The sequence below is a fragment of the Salmo salar genome, chromosome 03 (assembly GCF_965601325.2).
Source record: "Salmo salar chromosome 03, fSalSal1, whole genome shotgun sequence".
Taxonomy (NCBI): Eukaryota; Metazoa; Chordata; class Actinopteri; order Salmoniformes; family Salmonidae; genus Salmo; species Salmo salar.
This window is the reverse complement of record NC_138293.1, coordinates 84,357,009-84,383,600: the sequence shown is the minus strand read 5'-3', so window position 1 is coordinate 84,383,600 and position 26,592 is coordinate 84,357,009.

Genomic DNA, 26,592 nt, shown 5'->3' with positions numbered 1-26,592 from the left:
AAACTGCACAACATATACACACTGAAACAGTCATAACTGATGCACAAACTGCACAACATACACACACTGAAACAGTCATAACTGATGCACAAACTGCACAACATACACACACTGAAACAGTCATAACTGATGCACACACTGCTCAACATACAAACACTGAAACAGTCATAACTGATGCACAAACTGCACAACATACACACACTGAAACAGTCGTAACTGATACACAAACTGCACAACATATACACACTGAAACAGTCATAACTGATGCACAAACTGCACAACATATACACACTGAAACAGTCATAACTGATGCACAAACTGCACAACATACACACACTGAAACAGTCATAACTGATGCACAAACTGCACAACATATACACACTGAAACAGTCATAACTGATGCACAAACTGCACAACATATACACACTGAAACAGTCATAACTGATGCACAAACTGCACAACATACACACACACTGAAACAGTCATAACTGATGTACAAACTGCACAAGATACACACACTGAAACAGTCATAACTGATACACAAACTGCACAACATATACACACTGAAACAGTCATAACTGATGCACAAACTGCACAACATATACACACACTGAAACAGTCATAACTGATACACAAACTGCACAACATTTACACACTGAAACAGTCATAACTGATGCACAAACTGCACAACATATACACACACTGAAACAGTCATAACTGATGCACAAACTGCACAACATACACACACTGAAACAGTCATAACTGATGCACAGACTGCACAACATACACACACTGAAACAGTCATAACTGATGCACAAACTGCACAACATACACACACTGAAACAGTCATAACTGATGCACAAACTGCACAACATACACACACTGAAACAGTCATAACTGATGCACAAACTGCACAACACACACACACACACACTGAAACAGTCATAACTGATGCACAAACTGCACAACATACACACACTGAAACAGTCATAACTGATGCACACACTGCACAACATACACACACTGAAACAGTCATAACTGATGCACACACTGCTCAACATACAAACACTGAAACAGTCATAACTGATGCACAAACTGCACAACATACACACACTGAAACAGTCGTAACTGATACACAAACTGCACAACATATACACACTGAAACAGTCATAACTGATGCACAAACTGCACAACATATACACACTGAAACAGTCATAACTGATGCACAAACTGCACAACATATACACACTGAAACAGTCATAACTGATGCACAAACTGCAGAACATACACACACTGAAACAGTCATAACTGATGCACAAACTGCACAACATATACACACTGAAACAGTCATAACTGATGCACAAACTGCACAACATATACACACTGAAACAGTCATAACTGATGTACAAACTGCACAACATATACACACTGAAACAGTCATAACTGATGCACAAACTGCTCAACATACAAACACTGAAACAGTCATAACTGATGTACAAACTGCACAACATATACACACTGAAACAGTCATAACTGATGCACAAACTGCACAACATACACATACTGAAACAGTCATAACTGATGCACAAACTGCACAACATATACACACACTGAAACAGTCATAACTGATGCACAAACTGCACAACATACACACAGAAACAGTCATAACTGATGCACAAACTGCACAACATACACACACAGAAACAGTCATAACTGATGCACAAACTGCACAACATATACACACACTGAAACAGTCATAACTGATGTACAAACTGCACAAGATACACACACTGAAACAGTCATAACTGATACACAAACTGCACAACATATACACACTGAAACAGTCATAACTGATGCACAAACTGCACAACATACACACACACTGAAACAGTCATAACTGATGTACAAACTGCACAAGATACACACACTGAAACAGTCATAACTGATACACAAACTGCACAACATATACACACTGAAACAGTCATAACTGATGCACAAACTGCACAACATATACACACAATGAAACAGTCATAACTGATGCACAAACTGCACGACATACAAACACTGAAACAGTCATAACTGATGCACAAACTGCACAACATACACACAATGAAACAGTCATAACTGATGCACAAACTGCACGACATACAAACACTGAAACAGTCATAACTGATGCACAAACTGCACAACATACACACACTGAAACAGTCATAACTGATGCACAAACTGCACAACATACACACACTGAAACAGTCATAACTGATACACAAACTGCACAACATACACACACTGAAACAGTCATAACTGATGCACAAACACCACAACATACACACACTGAAACAGTCATAACTGATACACAAACTGCACAACATATACACACTGAAACAGTCATAACTGATGCACAAACTGCACAACATATACACACACTGAAACAGTCATAACTGATACACAAACTGCACAACATTTACACACTGAAACAGTCATAACTGATGCACAAACTGCACAACATATACACACACTGAAACAGTCATAACTGATGCACAAACTGCACAACATACACACACTGAAACAGTCATAACTGATGCACAGACTGCACAACATACACACACTGAAACAGTCATAACTGATGCACAAACTGCACAACATACACACACTGAAACAGTCATAACTGATGCACAAACTGCACAACATACACACACTGAAACAGTCATAACTGATGCACAAACTGCACAACACACACACACACACTGAAACAGTCATAACTGATGCACAAACTGCACAACATACACACACTGAAACAGTCATAACTGATGCACACACTGCACAACATACACACACTGAAACAGTCAGAACTGATGCACAAACTGCACAACATACACACACTGAAACAGTCGTAACTGATACACAAACTGCACAACATATACACACTGAAACAGTCATAACTGATGCACAAACTGCACAACATATACACACTGAAACAGTCATAACTGATGCACAAACTGCACAACATATACACACTGAAACAGTCATAACTGATGCACAAACTGCAGAACATACACACACTGAAACAGTCATAACTGATGCACAAACTGCACAACATATACACACTGAAACAGTCATAACTGATGCACAAACTGCACAACATATACACACTGAAACAGTCATAACTGATGTACAAACTGCACAACATATACACACTGAAACAGTCATAACTGATGCACAAACTGCTCAACATACAAACACTGAAACAGTCATAACTGATGCACAAACTGCACAACATATACACACTGAAACAGTCATAACTGATGCACAAACTGCACAACATACACATACTGAAACAGTCATAACTGATGCACAAACTGCACAACATATACACACACTGAAACAGTCATAACTGATGCACAAACTGCACAACATACACACAGAAACAGTCATAACTGATGCACAAACTGCACAACATACACACACAGAAACAGTCATAACTGATGCACAAACTGCACAACATATACACACACTGAAACAGTCATAACTGATGTACAAACTGCACAAGATACACACACTGAAACAGTCATAACTGATACACAAACTGCACAACATATACACACTGAAACAGTCATAACTGATGCACAAACTGCACAACATACACACACACTGAAACAGTCATAACTGATGTACAAACTGCACAAGATACACACACTGAAACAGTCATAACTGATACACAAACTGCACAACATATACACACTGAAACAGTCATAACTGATGCACAAACTGCACAACATATACACACAATGAAACAGTCATAACTGATGCACAGAATGCACGACATACAAACACTGAAACAGTCATAACTGATGCACAAACTGCACAACATACACACAATGAAACAGTCATAACTGATGCACAAACTGCACAACATACAAACACTGAAACAGTCATAACTGATGCACAAACTGCACAACATACACACACTGAAACAGTCATAACTGATGCACAAACTGCACAACATACACACACTGAAACAGTCATAACTGATACACAAACTGCTCAACATACACACACTGAAACAGTCATAACTGATGCACAAACACCACAACATACACACACTGAAACAGTCATAACTGATACACAAACTGCACAACATATACACACTGAAACAGTCATAACTGATGCACAAACTGCACAACATATACACACACTGAAACAGTCATAACTGATACACAAACTGCACAACATTTACACACTGAAACAGTCATAACTGATGCACAAACTGCACAACATATACACACACTGAAACAGTCATAACTGATGCACAAACTGCACAACATACACACACTGAAACAGTCATAACTGATGCACAGACTGCACAACATACACACACTGAAACAGTCATAACTGATGCACAAACTGCACAACATACACACACTGAAACAGTCATAACTGATGCACAAACTGCACAACATACACACACTGAAACAGTCATAACTGATGCACAAACTGCACAACACACACACACACACTGAAACAGTCATAACTGATGCAGAAACTGCACAACATACACACACACTGAAACAGTCATAACTGATGCACAAACTGCACAACATACATACACTGAAACAGTCACAACTGATGCACAAACTGCACAACGTACATACACACACTGAAACAGTCATAACTGATGCACAAACTGCACAACGTACATACACACACTGAAACAGTCATAACTGATGCACAAACTGCACAACATACACACACTGAAACAGTCATAACTGATGCACAAACTGCACAACATACACACACTGAAACAGTCATAACTGATGCACAAACTGCACAACATACACACACTGAAACAGTCATAACTGATGCACAAACTGCACAACATATACACACTGAAACAGTCATAACTGATGCACAAACTGCACAACATACACACACTGAAACAGTCATAACTGATGCACAAACTGCACAACATACACACACTGAAACAGTCATAACTGATGCACACACTGCTCAACATACAAACACTGAAACAGTCATAACTGATGCACAAACTGCACAACATACACACACTGAAACAGTCGTAACTGATACACAAACTGCACAACATATACACACTGAAACAGTCATAACTGATGCACAAACTGCACAACATATACACACTGAAACAGTCATAACTGATGCACAAACTGCACAACATACACACACTGAAACAGTCATAACTGATGCACAAACTGCACAACATATACACACTGAAACAGTCATAACTGATGCACAAACTGCACAACATATACACACTGAAACAGTCATAACTGATGCACAAACTGCACAACATACACACACACTGAAACAGTCATAACTGATGTACAAACTGCACAAGATACACACACTGAAACAGTCATAACTGATACACAAACTGCACAACATATACACACTGAAACAGTCATAACTGATGCACAAACTGCACAACATATACACACACTGAAACAGTCATAACTGATACACAAACTGCACAACATTTACACACTGAAACAGTCATAACTGATGCACAAACTGCACAACATATACACACACTGAAACAGTCATAACTGATGCACAAACTGCACAACATACACACACTGAAACAGTCATAACTGATGCACAGACTGCACAACATACACACACTGAAACAGTCATAACTGATGCACAAACTGCACAACATACACACACTGAAACGTCATAACTGATGCACAAACTGCACAACATACACACACTGAAACAGTCATAACTGATGCACAAACTGCACAACACACACACACACACACACACACTGAAACAGTCATAACTGATGCACAAACTGCACAACATACACACACTGAAACAGTCATAACTGATGCACACACTGCACAACATACACACACTGAAACAGTCATAACTGATGCACACACTGCTCAACATACAAACACTGAAACAGTCATAACTGATGCACAAACTGCATAACATACACACACTGAAACAGTCGTAACTGATACACAAACTGCACAACGTATACACACTGAAACAGTCATAACTGATGCACAAACTGCACAACATATACACACTGAAACAGTCATAACTGATGCACAAACTGCACAACATATACACACTGAAACAGTCATAACTGATGCACAAACTGCAGAACATACACACACTGAAACAGTCATAACTGATGCACAAACTGCACAACATATACACACTGAAACAGTCATAACTGATGCACAAACTGCACAACATATACACACTGAAACAGTCATAACTGATCTACAAACTGCACAACATATACACACTGAAACAGTCATAACTGATGCACAAACTGCTCAACATACAAACACCGAAACAGTCATAACTGATGTACAAACTGCACAACATATACACACTGAAACAGTCATAACTGATGCACAAACTGCACAACATACACATACTGAAACAGTCATAACTGATGCACAAACTGCACAACATATACACACACTGAAACAGTCATAACTGATGCACAAACTGCACAACATACACACAGAAACAGTCATAACTGATGCACAAACTGCACAACATACACACACAGAAACAGTCATAACTGATGCACAAACTGCACAACATATACACACACTGAAACAGTCATAACTGATGTACAAACGGCACAAGATACACACACTGAAACAGTCATAACTGATACACAAACTGCACAACATATACACACTGAAACAGTCATAACTGATGCACAAACTGCACAACATACACACACACTGAAACAGTCATAACTGATGTACAAACTGCACAAGATACACACACTGAAACAGTCATAACTGATACACAAACTGCACAACATATACACACTGAAACAGTCATAACTGATGCACAAACTGCACAACATATACACACAATGAAACAGTCATAACTGATGCACAAACTGCACGACATACAAACACTGAAACAGTCATAACTGATGCACAAACTGCACAACATACACACAATGAAACAGTCATAACTGATGCACAAACTGCACGACATACAAACACTGAAACAGTCATAACTGATGCACAAACTGCACAACATACACACACTGAAACAGTCATAACTGATGCACAAACTGCACAACATACACACACTGAAACAGTCATAACTGATACACAAACTGCACAACATACACACACTGAAACAGTCATAACTGATGCACAAACACCACAACATACACACACTGAAACAGTCATAACTGATACACAAACTGCACAACATATACACACTGAAACAGTCATAACTGATGCACAAACTGCACAACATATACACACACTGAAACAGTCATAACTGATACACAAACTGCACAACATTTACACACTGCAACAGTCATAACTGATGCACAAACTGCACAACATATACACACACTGAAACAGTCATAACTGATGCACAAACTGCACAACATACACACACTGAAACAGTCATAACTGAGGCACAGACTGCACAACATACACACACTGAAACAGTCATAACTGATGCACAAACTGCACAACATACACACACTGAAACAGTCATAACTGATGCACAAACTGCACAACATACACACACTGAAACAGTCATAACTGATGCACAAACTGCACAACACACACACACACACTGAAACAGTCATAACTGATGCAGAAACTGCACAACATACACACACACTGAAACAGTCATAACTGATGCACAAACTGCACAACATACATACACTGAAACAGTCATAACTGATGCACAAACTGCACAACGTACATACACACACTGAAACAGTCATAACTGATGCACAAACTGCACAACGTACATACACACACTGAAACAGTCATAACTGATGCACAAACTGCACAACATACACACACTGAAACAGTCATAACTGATGCACAAACTGCACAACATACACACACTGAAACAGTCATAACTGATGCACAAACTGCACAACATACACACACTGAAACAGTCATAACTGATGCACAAACTGCACAACATATACACACTGAAACAGTCATAACTGATGCACAAACTGCACAACATACACACACTGAAACAGTCATAACTGATGCACAAACTGCACAACATACACACACTTAAACAGTCATAACTGATGCACACACTGCTCAACATACAAACACTGAAACAGTCATAACTGATGCACAAACTGCACAACATACACACACTGAAACAGTCGTAACTGATACACAAACTGCACAACATATACACACTGAAACAGTCATAACTGATGCACAAACTGCACAACATATACACACTGAAACAGTCATAACTGATGCACAAACTGCACAACATACACACACTGAAACAGTCATAACTGATGCACAAACTGCACAACATATACACACTGAAACAGTCATAACTGATGCACAAACTGCACAACATATACACACTGAAACAGTCATAACTGATGCACAAACTGCACAACATACACACACACTGAAACAGTCATAACTGATGTACAAACTGCACAAGATACACACACTGAAACAGTCATAACTGATACACAAACTGCACAACATATACACACTGAAACAGTCATAACTGATGCACAAACTGCACAACATATACACACACTGAAACAGTCATAACTGATACACAAACTGCACAACATTTACACACTGAAACAGTCATAACTGATGCACAAACTGCACAACATATACACACACTGAAACAGTCATAACTGATGCACAAACTGCACAACATACACACACTGAAACAGTCATAACTGATGCACAGACTGCACAACATACACACACTGAAACAGTCATAACTGATGCACAAACTGCACAACATACACACACTGAAACAGTCATAACTGATGCACAAACTGCACAACATACACACACTGAAACAGTCATAACTGATGCACAAACTGCACAACACACACACACACACACTGAAACAGTCATAACTGATGCACAAACTGCACAACATACACACACTGAAACAGTCATAACTGATGCACACACTGCACAACATACACACACTGAAACAGTCATAACTGATGCACACACTGCTCAACATACAAACACTGAAACAGTCATAACTGATGCACAAACTGCACAACATACACACACTGAAACAGTCGTAACTGATACACAAACTGCACAACATATACACACTGAAACAGTCATAACTGATGCACAAACTGCACAACATATACACACTGAAACAGTCATAACTGATGCACAAACTGCACAACATATACACACTGAAACAGTCATAACTGATGCACAAACTGCAGAACATACACACACTGAAACAGTCATAACTGATGCACAAACTGCACAACATATACACACTGAAACAGTCATAACTGATGCACAAACTGCACAACATATACACACTGAAACAGTCATAACTGATGTACAAACTGCACAACATATACACACTGAAACAGTCATAACTGATGCACAAACTGCACAACATACACACACACTGAAACAGTCATAACTGATGTACAAACTGCACAAGATACACACACTGAAACAGTCATAACTGATACACAAACTGCACAACATATACACACTGAAACAGTCATAACTGATGCACAAACTGCACAACATATACACACACTGAAACAGTCATAACTGATACACAAACTGCACAACATTTACACACTGAAACAGTCATAACTGATGCACAAACTGCACAACATATACACACACTGAAACAGTCATAACTGATGCACAAACTGCACAACATACACACACTGAAACAGTCATAACTGATGCACAGACTGCACAACATACACACACTGAAACAGTCATAACTGATGCACAAACTGCACAACATACACACACTGAAACAGTCATAACTGATGCACAAACTGCACAACATACACACACTGAAACAGTCATAACTGATGCACAACACACACACACACACACTGAAACAGTCATAACTGATGCACAAACTGCACAACATACACACACTGAAACAGTCATAACTGATGCACACACTGCACAACATACACACACTGAAACAGTCATAACTGATGCACACACTGCTCAACATACAAACACTGAAACAGTCATAACTGATGCACAAACTGCACAACATACACACACTGAAACAGTCGTAACTGATACACAAACTGCACAACATATACACACTGAAACAGTCATAACTGATGCACAAACTGCACAACATATACACACTGAAACAGTCATAACTGATGCACAAACTGCACAACATATACACACTGAAACAGTCATAACTGATGCACAAACTGCAGAACATACACACACTGAAACAGTCATAACTGATGCACAAACTGCACAACATATACACACTGAAACAGTCATAACTGATGCACAAACTGCACAACATATACACACTGAAACAGTCATAACTGATGTACAAACTGCACAACATATACACACTGAAACAGTCATAACTGATGCACAAACTGCTCAACATACAAACACTGAAACAGTCATAACTGATGTACAAACTGCACAACATATACACACTGAAACAGTCATAACTGATGCACAAACTGCACAACATACACATACTGAAACAGTCATAACTGATGCACAAACTGCACAACATATACACACACTGAAACAGTCATAACTGATGCACAAACTGCACAACATACACACAGAAACAGTCATAACTGATGCACAAACTGCACAACATACACACACAGAAACAGTCATAACTGATGCACAAACTGCACAACATATACACACACTGAAACAGTCATAACTGATACACAAACTGCACAACATTTACACACTGAAACAGTCATAACTGATGCACAAACTGCACAACATATACACACACTGAAACAGTCATAACTGATGCACAAACTGCACAACATACACACACTGAAACAGTCATAACTGATGCACAGACTGCACAACATACACACACTGAAACAGTCATAACTGATGCACAAACTGCACAACATACACACACTGAAACAGTCATAACTGATGCACAAACTGCACAACATACACACACTGAAACAGTCATAACTGATGCACAAACTGCACAACACACACACACACACACTGAAACAGTCATAACTGATGCACAAACTGCACAACATACACACACTGAAACAGTCATAACTGATGCACACACTGCACAACATACACACACTGAAACAGTCATAACTGATGCACACACTGCTCAACATACAAACACTGAAACAGTCATAACTGATGCACAAACTGCACAACATACACACACTGAAACAGTCGTAACTGATACACAAACTGCACAACATATACACACTGAAACAGTCATAACTGATGCACAAACTGCACAACATATACACACTGAAACAGTCATAACTGATGCACAAACTGCACAACATATACACACTGAAACAGTCATAACTGATGCACAAACTGCAGAACATACACACACTGAAACAGTCATAACTGATGCACAAACTGCACAACATATACACACTGAAACAGTCATAACTGATGCACAAACTGCACAACATATACACACTGAAACAGTCATAACTGATGTACAAACTGCACAACATATACACACTGAAACAGTCATAACTGATGCACAAACTGCACAACATACACACACACTGAAACAGTCATAACTGATGTACAAACTGCACAAGATACACACACTGAAACAGTCATAACTGATACACAAACTGCACAACATATACACACTGAAACAGTCATAACTGATGCACAAACTGCACAACATATACACACACTGAAACAGTCATAACTGATACACAAACTGCACAACATTTACACACTGAAACAGTCATAACTGATGCACAAACTGCACAACATATACACACACTGAAACAGTCATAACTGATGCACAAACTGCACAACATACACACACTGAAACAGTCATAACTGATGCACAGACTGCACAACATACACACACTGAAACAGTCATAACTGATGCACAAACTGCACAACATACACACACTGAAACAGTCATAACTGATGCACAAACTGCACAACATACACACACTGAAACAGTCATAACTGATGCACAACACACACACACACACACTGAAACAGTCATAACTGATGCACAAACTGCACAACATACACACACTGAAACAGTCATAACTGATGCACACACTGCACAACATACACACACTGAAACAGTCATAACTGATGCACACACTGCTCAACATACAAACACTGAAACAGTCATAACTGATGCACAAACTGCACAACATACACACACTGAAACAGTCGTAACTGATACACAAACTGCACAACATATACACACTGAAACAGTCATAACTGATGCACAAACTGCACAACATATACACACTGAAACAGTCATAACTGATGCACAAACTGCACAACATATACACACTGAAACAGTCATAACTGATGCACAAACTGCAGAACATACACACACTGAAACAGTCATAACTGATGCACAAACTGCACAACATATACACACTGAAACAGTCATAACTGATGCACAAACTGCACAACATATACACACTGAAACAGTCATAACTGATGTACAAACTGCACAACATATACACACTGAAACAGTCATAACTGATGCACAAACTGCTCAACATACAAACACTGAAACAGTCATAACTGATGTACAAACTGCACAACATATACACACTGAAACAGTCATAACTGATGCACAAACTGCACAACATACACATACTGAAACAGTCATAACTGATGCACAAACTGCACAACATATACACACACTGAAACAGTCATAACTGATGCACAAACTGCACAACATACACACAGAAACAGTCATAACTGATGCACAAACTGCACAACATACACACACAGAAACAGTCATAACTGATGCACAAACTGCACAACATATACACACACTGAAACAGTCATAACTGATGTACAAACTGCACAAGATACACACACTGAAACAGTCATAACTGATACACAAACTGCACAACATATACACACTGAAACAGTCATAACTGATGCACAAACTGCACAACATACACACACACTGAAACAGTCATAACTGATGTACAAACTGCACAAGATACACACACTGAAACAGTCATAACTGATACACAAACTGCACAACATATACACACTGAAACAGTCATAACTGATGCACAAACTGCACAACATATACACACAATGAAACAGTCATAACTGATGCACAAACTGCACGACATACAAACACTGAAACAGTCATAACTGATGCACAAACTGCACAACATACACACAATGAAACAGTCATAACTGATGCACAAACTGCACGACATACAAACACTGAAACAGTCATAACTGATGCACAAACTGCACAACATACACACACTGAAACAGTCATAACTGATGCACAAACTGCACAACATACACACACTGAAACAGTCATAACTGATACACAAACTGCACAACATACACACACTGAAACAGTCATAACTGATGCACAAACACCACAACATACACACACTGAAACAGTCATAACTGATACACAAACTGCACAACATATACACACTGAAACAGTCATAACTGATGCACAAACTGCACAACATATACACACACTGAAACAGTCATAACTGATACACAAACTGCACAACATTTACACACTGCAACAGTCATAACTGATGCACAAACTGCACAACATATACACACACTGAAACAGTCATAACTGATGCACAAACTGCACAACATACACACACTGAAACAGTCATAACTGATGCACAGACTGCACAACATACACACACTGAAACAGTCATAACTGATGCACAAACTGCACAACATACACACACTGAAACAGTCATAACTGATGCACAAACTGCACAACATACACACACTGAAACAGTCATAACTGATGCACAAACTGCACAACACACACACACACACTGAAACAGTCATAACTGATGCAGAAACTGCACAACATACACACACACTGAAACAGTCATAACTGATGCACAAACTGCACAACATACATACACTGAAACAGTCATAACTGATGCACAAACTGCACAACGTACATACACACACTGAAACAGTCATAACTGATGCACAAACTGCACAACGTACATACACACACTGAAACAGTCATAACTGATGCACAAACTGCACAACATACACACACTGAAACAGTCATAACTGATGCACAAACTGCACAACATACACACACTGAAACAGTCATAACTGATGCACAAACTGCACAACATACACACACTGAAACAGTCATAACTGATGCACAAACTGCACAACATATACACACTGAAACAGTCATAACTGATGCACAAACTGCACAACATACACACACTGAAACAGTCATAACTGATGCACAAACTGCACAACATACACACACTGAAACAGTCATAACTGATGCACACACTGCTCAACATACAAACACTGAAACAGTCATAACTGATGCACAAACTGCACAACATACACACACTGAAACAGTCGTAACTGATACACAAACTGCACAACATATACACACTGAAACAGTCATAACTGATGCACAAACTGCACAACATATACACACTGAAACAGTCATAACTGATGCACAAACTGCACAACATTTACACACTGAAACAGTCATAACTGATGCACAAACTGCACAACATATACACACTGAAACAGTCATAACTGATGCACAAACTGCACAACATATACACACTGAAACAGTCATAACTGATGCACAAACTGCACAACATATACACACTGAAACAGTCATAACTGATGCACAAACTGCACAACATACACACACACTGAAACAGTCATAACTGATGTACAAACTGCACAAGATACACACACTGAAACAGTCATAACTGATACACAAACTGCACAACATATACACACTGAAACAGTCATAACTGATGCACAAACTGCACAACATATACACACACTGAAACAGTCATAACTGATACACAAACTGCACAACATTTACACACTGAAACAGTCATAACTGATGCACAAACTGCACGACATACAAACACTGAAACAGTCATAACTGATGCACAAACTGCACAACATACACACAATGAAACAGTCATAACTGATGCACAAACTGCACGACATACAAACACTGAAACAGTCATAACTGATGCACAAACTGCACAACATATACACCCTGAAACAGTCATAACTGATGCACAAACTGCACAACATACACATACTGAAACAGTCATAACTGATGCACAAACTGCACAACATATACACACACTGAAACAGTCATAACTGATGCACAAACTGCACAACATACACACAGAAACACTCATAACTGATGCACAAACTGCACAACATACACACACAGAAACAGTCATAACTGATGCACAAACTGCACAACATATACACACACTGAAACAGTCATAACTGATGTACAAACTGCACAAGATACACACACTGAAACAGTCATAACTGATACACAAACTGCACAACATATACACACTGAAACAGTCATAACTGATGCACAAACTGCACAACATACACACACACTGAAACAGTCATAACTGATGTACAAACTGCACAAGATACACACACTGAAACAGTCATAACTGATACACAAACTGCACAACATATACACACTGAAACAGTCATAACTGATGCACAAACTGCACAACATATACACACAATGAAACAGTCATAACTGATGCACAAACTGCACGACATACAAACACTGAAACAGTCATAACTGATGCACAAACTGCACAACATACACACAATGAAACAGTCATAACTGATGCACAAACTGCACGACATACAAACACTGAAACAGTCATAACTGATGCACAAACTGCACAACATACACACACTGAAACAGTCATAACTGATGCACAAACTGCACAACATACACACACTGAAACAGTCATAACTGATACACAAACTGCACAACATACACACACTGAAACAGTCATAACTGATGCACAAACACCACAACATACACACACTGAAACAGTCATAACTGATACACAAACTGCACAACATATACACACTGAAACAGTCATAACTGATGCACAAACTGCACAACATATACACACACTGAAACAGTCATAACTGATACACAAACTGCACAACATTTACACACTGCAACAGTCATAACTGATGCACAAACTGCACAACATATACACACACTGAAACAGTCATAACTGATGCACAAACTGCACAACATACACACACTGAAACAGTCATAACTGATGCACAGACTGCACAACATACACACACTGAAACAGTCATAACTGATGCACAAACTGCACAACATACACACACTGAAACAGTCATAACTGATGCACAAACTGCACAACATACACACACTGAAACAGTCATAACTGATGCACAAACTGCACAACACACACACACACACTGAAACAGTCATAACTGATGCAGAAACTGCACAACATACACACACACTGAAACAGTCATAACTGATGCACAAACTGCACAACATACATACACTGAAACAGTCATAACTGATGCACAAACTGCACAACGTACATACACACACTGAAACAGTCATAACTGATGCACAAACTGCACAACGTACATACACACACTGAAACAGTCATAACTGATGCACAAACTGCACAACATACACACACTGAAACAGTCATAACTGATGCACAAACTGCACAACATACACACACTGAAACAGTCATAACTGATGCACAAACTGCACAACATACACACACTGAAACAGTCATAACTGATGCACAAACTGCACAACATATACACACTGAAACAGTCATAACTGATGCACAAACTGCACAACATACACACACTGAAACAGTCATAACTGATGCACAAACTGCACAACATACACACACTGAAACAGTCATAACTGATGCACACACTGCTCAACATACAAACACTGAAACAGTCATAACTGATGCACAAACTGCACAACATACACACACTGAAACAGTCGTAACTGATACACAAACTGCACAACATATACACACTGAAACAGTCATAACTGATGCACAAACTGCACAACATATACACACTGAAACAGTCATAACTGATGCACAAACTGCACAACATACACACACTGAAACAGTCATAACTGATGCACAAACTGCACAACATATACACACTGAAACAGTCATAACTGATGCACAAACTGCACAACATATACACACTGAAACAGTCATAACTGATGCACAAACTGCACAACATACACACACACTGAAACAGTCATAACTGATGTACAAACTGCACAAGATACACACACTGAAACAGTCATAACTGATACACAAACTGCACAACATATACACACTGAAACAGTCATAACTGATGCACAAACTGCACAACATATACACACACTGAAACAGTCATAACTGATGCACAAACTGCACAACATACACACAATGAAACAGTCATAACTGATGCACAAACTGCACGACATACAAACACTGAAACAGTCATAACTGATGCACAAACTGCACAACATATACACCCTGAAACAGTCATAACTGATGCACAAACTGCACAACATACACATACTGAAACAGTCATAACTGATGCACAAACTGCACAACATATACACACACTGAAACAGTCATAACTGATGCACAAACTGCACAACATACACACAGAAACACTCATAACTGATGCACAAACTGCACAACATACACACACAGAAACAGTCATAACTGATGCACAAACTGCACAACATATACACACACTGAAACAGTCATAACTGATGTACAAACTGCACAAGATACACACACTGAAACAGTCATAACTGATACACAAACTGCACAACATATACACACTGAAACAGTCATAACTGATGCACAAACTGCACAACATACACACACACTGAAACAGTCATAACTGATGTACAAACTGCACAAGATACACACACTGAAACAGTCATAACTGATACACAAACTGCACAACATATACACACTGAAACAGTCATAACTGATGCACAAACTGCACAACATATACACACAATGAAACAGTCATAACTGATGCACAAACTGCACGACATACAAACACTGAAACAGTCATAACTGATGCACAAACTGCACAACATACACACAATGAAACAGTCATAACTGATGCACAAACTGCACGACATACAAACACTGAAACAGTCATAACTGATGCACAAACTGCACAACATACACACACTGAAACAGTCATAACTGATGCACAAACTGCACAACATACACACACTGAAACAGTCATAACTGATACACAAACTGCACAACATACACACACTGAAACAGTCATAACTGATGCACAAACACCACAACATACACACACTGAAACAGTCATAACTGATACACAAACTGCACAACATATACACACTGAAACAGTCATAACTGATGCACAAACTGCACAACATATACACACACTGAAACAGTCATAACTGATACACAAACTGCACAACATTTACACACTGCAACAGTCATAACTGATGCACAAACTGCACAACATATACACACACTGAAACAGTCATAACTGATGCACAAACTGCACAACATATACACACTGAAACAGTCATAACTGATGCACAAACTGCACAACATACACACACTGAAACAGTCATAACTGATGCACAAACTGCACAACATACACACACTGAAACAGTCATAACTGATGCACACACTGCTCAACATACAAACACTGAAACAGTCATAACTGATGCACAAACTGCACAACATACACACACTGAAACAGTCGTAACTGATACACAAACTGCACAACATATACACACTGAAACAGTCATAACTGATGCACAAACTGCACAACATATACACACTGAAACAGTCATAACTGATGCACAAACTGCACAACATACACACACTGAAACAGTCATAACTGATGCACAAACTGCACAACATATACACACTGAAACAGTCATAACTGATGCACAAACTGCACAACATATACACACTGAAACAGTCATAACTGATGCACAAACTGCACAACATACACACACACTGAAACAGTCATAACTGATGTACAAACTGCACAAGATACACACACTGAAACAGTCATAACTGATACACAAACTGCACAACATATACACACTGAAACAGTCATAACTGATGCACAAACTGCACAACATATACACACACTGAAACAGTCATAACTGATGCACAAACTGCACAACATACACACAATGAAACAGTCATAACTGATGCACAAACTGCACGACATACAAACACTGAAACAGTCATAACTGATGCACAAACTGCACAACATACACACACTGAAACAGTCATAACTGATGCACAAACTGCACAACATACACACACTGAAACAGTCATAACTGATGCACAAACTGCACAACACACACACACACACACACACTGAAACAGTCATAACTGATGCACAAACTGCACAACATACACACACTGAAACAGTCATAACTGATGCACACACTGCACAACATACACACACTGAAACAGTCATAACTGATGCACACACTGCTCAACATACAAACACTGAAACAGTCATAACTGATGCACAAACTGCATAACATACACACACTGAAACAGTCGTAACTGATACACAAACTGCACAACATATACACACTGAAACAGTCATAACTGATGCACAAACTGCACAACATATACACACTGAAACAGTCATAACTGATGCACAAACTGCACAACATATACACACTGAAACAGTCATAACTGATGCACAAACTGCAGAACATACACACACTGAAACAGTCATAACTGATGCACAAACTGCACAACATATACACACTGAAACAGTCATAACTGATGCACAAACTGCACAACATATACACACTGAAACAGTCATAACTGATCTACAAACTGCACAACATATACACACTGAAACAGTCATAACTGATGCACAAACTGCTCAACATACAAACACCGAAACAGTCATAACTGATGTACAAACTGCACAACATATACACACTGAAACAGTCATAACTGATGCACAAACTGCACAACATACACATACTGAAACAGTCATAACTGATGCACAAACTGCACAACATATACACACACTGAAACAGTCATAACTGATGCACAAACTGCACAACATACACACAGAAACAGTCATAACTGATGCACAAACTGCACAACATACACACACAGAAACAGTCATAACTGATGCACAAACTGCACAACATATACACACACTGAAACAGTCATAACTGATGTACAAACGGCACAAGATACACACACTGAAACAGTCATAACTGATACACAAACTGCACAACATATACACACTGAAACAGTCATAACTGATGCACAAACTGCACAACATACACACACACTGAAACAGTCATAACTGATGTACAAACTGCACAAGATACACACACTGAAACAGTCATAACTGATACACAAACTGCACAACATATACACACTGAAACAGTCATAACTGATGCACAAACTGCACAACATATACACACAATGAAACAGTCATAACTGATGCACAAACTGCACGACATACAAACACTGAAACAGTCATAACTGATGCACAAACTGCACAACATACACACAATGAAACAGTCATAACTGATGCACAAACTGCACGACATACAAACACTGAAACAGTCATAACTGATGCACAAACTGCACAACATACACACACTGAAACAGTCATAACTGATGCACAAACTGCACAACATACACACACTGAAACAGTCATAACTGATACACAAACTGCACAACATACACACACTGAAACAGTCATAACTGATGCACAAACACCACAACATACACACACTGAAACAGTCATAACTGATACACAAACTGCACAACATATACACACTGAAACAGTCATAACTGATGCACAAACTGCACAACATATACACACACTGAAACAGTCATAACTGATACACAAACTGCACAACATTTACACACTGCAACAGTCATAACTGATGCACAAACTGCACAACATATACACACACTGAAACAGTCATAACTGATGCACAAACTGCACAACATACACACACTGAAACAGTCATAACTGATGCACAGACTGCACAACATACACACACTGAAACAGTCATAACTGATGCACAAACTGCACAACATACACACACTGAAACAGTCATAACTGATGCACAAACTGCACAACATACACACACTGAAACAGTCATAACTAATGCACAAACTGCACAACACACACACACACACTGAAACAGTCATAACTGATGCAGAAACTGCACAACATACACACACACTGAAACAGTCATAACTGATGCACAAACTGCACAACATACATACACTGAAACAGTCATAACTGATGCACAAACTGCACAACGTACATACACACACTGAAACAGTCATAACTGATGCACAAACTGCACAACGTACATACACACACTGAAACAGTCATAACTGATGCACAAACTGCACAACATACACACACTGAAACAGTCATAACTGATGCACAAACTGCACAACATACACACACTGAAACAGTCATAACTGATGCACAAACTGCACAACATACACACACTGAAACAGTCATAACTGATGCACAAACTGCACAACATATACACACTGAAACAGTCATAACTGATGCACAAACTGCACAACATACACACACTGAAACAGTCATAACTGATGCACAAACTGCACAACATACACACACTGAAACAGTCATAACTGATGCACACACTGCTCAACATACAAACACTGAAACAGTCATAACTGATGCACAAACTGCACAACATACACACACTGAAACAGTCGTAACTGATACACAAACTGCACAACATATACACACTGAAACAGTCATAACTGATGCACAAACTGCACAACATATACACACTGAAACAGTCATAACTGATGCACAAACTGCACAACATACACACACTGAAACAGTCATAACTGATGCACAAACTGCACAACATATACACACTGAAACAGTCATAACTGATGCACAAACTGCACAACATATACACACTGAAACAGTCATAACTGATGCACAAACTGCACAACATACACACACACTGAAACAGTCATAACTGATGTACAAACTGCACAAGATACACACACTGAAACAGTCATAACTGATACACAAACTGCACAACATATACACACTGAAACAGTCATAACTGATGCACAAACTGCACAACATATACACACACTGAAACAGTCATAACTGATACACAAACTGCACAACATTTACACACTGAAACAGTCATAACTGATGCACAAACTGCACAACATATACACACACTGAAACAGTCATAACTGATGCACAAACTGCACAACATACACACACTGAAACAGTCATAACTGATGCACAGACTGCACAACATACACACACTGAAACAGTCATAACTGATGCACAAACTGCACAACATACACACACTGAAACAGTCATAACTGATGCACAAACTGCACAACATACACACACTGAAACAGTCATAACTGATGCACAAACTGCACAACACACACACACACACACTGAAACAGTCATAACTGATGCACAAACTGCACAACATACACACACTGAAACAGTCATAACTGATGCACACACTGCACAACATACACACACTGAAACAGTCATAACTGATGCACACACTGCTCAACATACAAACACTGAAACAGTCATAACTGATGCACAAACTGCACAACATACACACACTGAAACAGTCGTAACTGATACACAAACTGCACAACATATACACACTGAAACAGTCATAACTGATGCACAAACTGCACAACATATACACACTGAAACAGTCATAACTGATGCACAAACTGCACAACATATACACACTGAAACAGTCATAACTGATGCACAAACTGCAGAACATACACACACTGAAACAGTCATAACTGATGCACAAACTGCACAACATATACACACTGAAACAGTCATAACTGATGCACAAACTGCACAACATATACACACTGAAACAGTCATAACTGATGTACAAACTGCACAACATATACACACTGAAACAGTCATAACTGATGCACAAACTGCACAACATACACACACACTGAAACAGTCATAACTGATGTACAAACTGCACAAGATACACACACTGAAACAGTCATAACTGATACACAAACTGCACAACATATACACACTGAAACAGTCATAACTGATGCACAAACTGCACAACATATACACACACTGAAACAGTCATAACTGATACACAAACTGCACAACATTTACACACTGAAACAGTCATAACTGATGCACAAACTGCACAACATATACACACACTGAAACAGTCATAACTGATGCACAAACTGCACAACATACACACACTGAAACAGTCATAACTGATGCACAGACTGCACAACATACACACACTGAAACAGTCATAACTGATGCACAAACTGCACAACATACACACACTGAAACAGTCATAACTGATGCACAAACTGCACAACATACACACACTGAAACAGTCATAACTGATGCACAAACTGCACAACACACACACACACACACTGAAACAGTCATAACTGATGCACAAACTGCACAACATACACACACTGAAACAGTCATAACTGATGCACACACTGCACAACATACACACACTGAAACAGTCATAACTGATGCACACACTGCTCAACATACAAACACTGAAACAGTCATAACTGATGCACAAACTGCACAACATACACACACTGAAACAGTCGTAACTGATACACAAACTGCACAACATATACACACTGAAACAGTCATAACTGATGCACAAACTGCACAACATATACACACTGAAACAGTCATAACTGATGCACAAACTGCACAACATATACACACTGAAACAGTCATAACTGATGCACAAACTGCAGAACATACACACACTGAAACAGTCATAACTGATGCACAAACTGCACAACATATACACACTGAAACAGTCATAACTGATGCACAAACTGCACAACATATACACACTGAAACAGTCATAACTGATGTACAAACTGCACAACATATACACACTGAAACAGTCATAACTGATGCACAAACTGCTCAACATACAAACACTGAAACAGTCATAACTGATGTACAAACTGCACAACATATACACACTGAAACAGTCATAACTGATGCACAAACTGCACAACATACACATACTGAAACAGTCATAACTGATGCACAAACTGCACAACATATACACACACTGAAACAGTCATAACTGATGCACAAACTGCACAACATACACACAGAAACAGTCATAACTGATGCACAAACTGCACAACATACACACACAGAAACAGTCATAACTGATGCACAAACTGCACAACATATACACACACTGAAACAGTCATAACTGATGTACAAACTGCACAAGATACACACACTGAAACAGTCATAACTGATACACAAACTGCACAACATATACACACTGAAACAGTCATAACTGATGCACAAACTGCACAACATACACACACACTGAAACAGTCATAACTGATGTACAAACTGCACAAGATACACACACTGAAACAGTCATAACTGATACACAAACTGCACAACATATACACACTGAAACAGTCATAACTGATGCACAAACTGCACAACATATACACACAATGAAACAGTCATAACTGATGCACAAACTGCACGACATACAAACACTGAAACAGTCATAACTGATGCACAAACTGCACAACATACACACAATGAAACAGTCATAACTGATGCACAAACTGCACGACATACAAACACTGAAACAGTCATAACTGATGCACAAACTGCACAACATACACACACTGAAACAGTCATAACTGATGCACAAACTGCACAACATACACACACTGAAACAGTCATAACTGATACACAAACTGCACAACATACACACACTGAAACAGTCATAACTGATGCACAAACACCACAACATACACACACTGAAACAGTCATAACTGATACACAAACTGCACAACATATACACACTGAAACAGTCATAACTGATGCACAAACTGCACAACATATACACACACTGAAACAGTCATAACTGATACACAAACTGCACAACATTTACACACTGCAACAGTCATAACTGATGCACAAACTGCACAACATATACACACACTGAAACAGTCATAACTGATGCACAAACTGCACAACATACACACACTGAAACAGTCATAACTGATGCACAGACTGCACAACATACACACACTGAAACAGTCATAACTGATGCACAAACTGCACAACATACACACACTGAAACAGTCATAACTGATGCACAAACTGCACAACATACACACACTGAAACAGTCATAACTGATGCACAAACTGCACAACACACACACACACACTGAAACAGTCATAACTGATGCAGAAACTGCACAACATACACACACACTGAAACAGTCATAACTGATGCACAAACTGCACAACATACATACACTGAAACAGTCATAACTGATGCACAAACTGCACAACGTACATACACACACTGAAACAGTCATAACTGATGCACAAACTGCACAACGTACATACACACACTGAAACAGTCATAACTGATGCACAAACTGCACAACATACACACACTGAAACAGTCATAACTGATGCACAAACTGCACAACATACACACACTGAAACAGTCATAACTGATGCACAAACTGCACAACATACACACACTGAAACAGTCATAACTGATGCACAAACTGCACAACATATACACACTGAAACAGTCATAACTGATGCACAAACTGCACAACATACACACACTGAAACAGTCATAACTGATGCACAAACTGCACAACATACACACACTGAAACAGTCATAACTGATGCACACACTGCTCAACATACAAACACTGAAACAGTCATAACTGATGCACAAACTGCACAACATACACACACTGAAACAGTCGTAACTGATACACAAACTGCACAACATATACACACTGAAACAGTCATAACTGATGCACAAACTGCACAACATATACACACTGAAACAGTCATAACTGATGCACAAACTGCACAACATTTACACACTGAAACAGTCATAACTGATGCACAAACTGCACAACATATACACACTGAAACAGTCATAACTGATGCACAAACTGCACAACATATACACACTGAAACAGTCATAACTGATGCACAAACTGCACAACATATACACACTGAAACAGTCATAACTGATGCACAAACTGCACAACATACACACACACTGAAACAGTCATAACTGATGTACAAACTGCACAAGATACACACACTGAAACAGTCATAACTGATACACAAACTGCACAACATATACACACTGAAACAGTCATAACTGATGCACAAACTGCACAACATATACACACACTGAAACAGTCATAACTGATACACAAACTGCACAACATTTACACACTGAAACAGTCATAACTGATGCACAAACTGCACGACATACAAACACTGAAACAGTCATAACTGATGCACAAACTGCACAACATACACACAATGAAACAGTCATAACTGATGCACAAACTGCACGACATACAAACACTGAAACAGTCATAACTGATGCACAAACTGCACAACATATACACCCTGAAACAGTCATAACTGATGCACAAACTGCACAACATACACATACTGAAACAGTCATAACTGATGCACAAACTGCACAACATATACACACACTGAAACAGTCATAACTGATGCACAAACTGCACAACATACACACAGAAACACTCATAACTGATGCACAAACTGCACAACATACACACACAGAAACAGTCATAAC